We start from the raw sequence: 2,718 nt of genomic DNA, 5'->3' as shown, positions 1-2,718 counted from the left end.
CTCTCTTCTGAGACACAAAAACAATAACAGGTTTCGGAAGAAAAGGTTTAGCTCTTAACCAGCAGGGGTGTGTGTCAGCTAGGATCCCTAGAGTTGTAAGCAAAAGAACTGACATATTCAAAAAAAATGTATGGGGAAAATATTGGATGGTTTTTAAGGATAAAAAGAAGTTTCAAAAAGCATTTTGAAAAAACTTTAGGAGTTGAGGGAATTTGGTATAAGGAATTATTGAGTTTGAGATATTTATCTACTTGCTAGGAGGTATAGGCTCTGGCCATCTTCCTCCCATGCCTCACCCTTCCTGGATACCGGGAGGAAGAAGACAGGGATGGGGGAATGGTGTGTAGGAGGAAGATGTATACAGGAAGACCAACAAGAATAATGTATCAAAATTCCAAATAAAACCCAGTATTTTGTATACATTAGAAAATTAATTCAATGGTCACGCTTTGAGCTACCATAGAGGCCAGGGTGGCCAGGGCAGCCAGACAGCAAGCTGCATGGCACAGCACGGCAAGAAGGTTTTGGTATGAATAGGATTCGGATTCACGTCTTGCCAACTAATCAGGAAGGATCACCAGTGCCCAGATCGCAGGAGCCCCTGTATTGTTCATTCACTCACCACCCATGCTCTCAACCGCGCCTGGAGGGGCAGGAGTTTTGCATCAATCATATCCTTGAAGACAAAAATGCACCCTTCAAACAATGTAGTCACATCTCGAGGAAGAATGGAAAATGGTGTCCCAGTGCTGCCCCAAGCCCAAAGAGAAAGATGGAGTGTCTTTCTGTGCCAAACGTGCTCGAAGGAATGCCCTAGCACTTCGTGCTCAAACGAAGAACAATCCAGGCCCTATGGGCGAAACCCTCTTGTGCCAGTTGAGCTCATACTCTAAACAGAGCTGTGCTCTCAGACTCCAGAGAGTAGTTGAAGCAAAGTTAGCCGGATACTGGATGAAAACAGCTGGAGTGATGTGGACCAGGAACCCATTAGTGTGGATCAGACATGGAGAGGTGACCCTGACATTGAAGCTGATAGCATAGACAGTGATAAAGAAGATCCCCTAAAACATGCTGGTGTCTACACAGCTGAAGAAGTGGCTCTTATTATGAGAGAAAAGCAGTCTTTGTACATTTATCAGTTTAAACGACTACAGCATCCACTTAAAGACAAGAAGCACTGTTACACAATCAAAAAGTGGAACTAGAAGCTTTAAGTAGTAGCCTCCTGTCTTCCCCAGAGGAATTTTTAGCCAAAGAAAGAGAGAATTTAAAGTGACTAAAATGTCTTAGGTGATATCATTAATGCTATGGATAAGAAGCCTTACTGCACAAGCAGCTGAAGGAACATAGAATGCTGGCCACAGATGGGGCTGCTCAACAGGCTCATACCACTTTGTTGCAGTCAGAGGACTTGGTGGATGCCATACCTTCCATCACCCTTGCTCTTTGACCCTTCACTAACTCTTGAAGACCACTGAGACAAAAGAAAATGCTGGAGGCTGGAGGCTGGGGCCAGATGCAAGTTGCCGGGGAAGGTTGCAGATCCCAGGTGCCTTGAAATTCAGAGAAAGCCTGTGCATCATTCCCTCAGCATGGATTGACTACCACAAATGGAAAACCAGAACCCACTTTTATCAGTTGACAGTTCATTCTGGAAATTGTTTACTTTGGTGGATCTGAACTTACCATTCTTCTGTATATCTCTGACCATTTCTCATAAGTGGGGACAACCCAGGCTTACTACCAGCAGCCCCTGAGGTTTCACCAAAGCTAGGCAGGAAAGTATAGGCGCACCTGGAGCACTAACAGTAAATGGAGCAAGAATGATTTCAACAGGACATGAAGATTAGGTGCTTCATTAGAACAGTCACATTGAGCAGAGTCCTTTAAGAGAGGTTGGGAGTCCTTGAACTCTCAAGGGCTTTTCAGGAAACATATGAAAACAAGTTTCCTAATAGTCACTCATTGGCCTTACTAAACAACATTAAGTCCATAGCTTGAAACCATCTTTGGAGTGTTAACACTCTACCTGGTGAGAATTCAGAAATACTAACATTAGAAGAAATAACAGCATCAAAGGTCTGTGTGTATTTCTGTGTATACGTTCTGTGACATTGAATAAATTGTTTTCCTCATATTTTTTAATATCGAGTTGGTGATAATAGTTTTTCTTACACCATTGGCTTGTATTGCTGCAAAAATTTCCTACAGCTGATATTTTCCTGAGGATCAACAGAGTACATAGGGAAATGAAATATGTAGGTTTTACCTCAGTAATAAATAGTTTTTGAAAGAAAGAGGTCAGTTCTTCACTTGGCAAAGATTTTGGCATAAGCAGAGTAGAGAAAAATCAATTTATTTGAGTTAGAATTTTTCAAATATAATTGTATCACATTTATGGTTATTCTGTAGGAAGATAGTAAGCACCCCAAGGTAAAATACACATAAAATTAAAAGTTATAGTAACTTTACAAAAAGCTCTTATTTCATGTAAAATTAGTGGACTGAAATTTTTTTGGCCCCTTTCTGTTCCTGCTCCTGCACTTCCTCATGAGTTTCCTGTTGACTGTGGTCGCCTTGCTCATCTTCCCCTTCTTTCTTGTCATTCCTCCACACTCAGACATTTACCACTCCTGTTTAGAATTCCAATATCCTTTCTTTCCATTTCTCCTAATATAAACCATAATAAACTATATTACCTGCTGTTTGCTTAAATGG

General features: G+C 41.3%; 1 pseudogene; it reads left to right on the top strand.

Moving 5' to 3' along the window:
• The first annotated feature begins 529 nt into the window (after window positions 1–529).
• Window positions 530–1,450, top strand: LOC127220924 (KAT8 regulatory NSL complex subunit 2-like; annotated as a pseudogene).
• The last annotated feature ends 1,268 nt before the right edge of the window (window positions 1,451–2,718 follow it).

This window comes from Phodopus roborovskii, unplaced genomic scaffold (assembly GCF_943737965.1).
Source record: "Phodopus roborovskii unplaced genomic scaffold, PHOROB, whole genome shotgun sequence".
NCBI classification, from domain to species: Eukaryota; Metazoa; Chordata; class Mammalia; order Rodentia; family Cricetidae; genus Phodopus; species Phodopus roborovskii.
The sequence above is the reverse complement of the archived record's forward strand: the minus strand, read 5'-3'. Positions and strand labels throughout refer to the sequence as shown.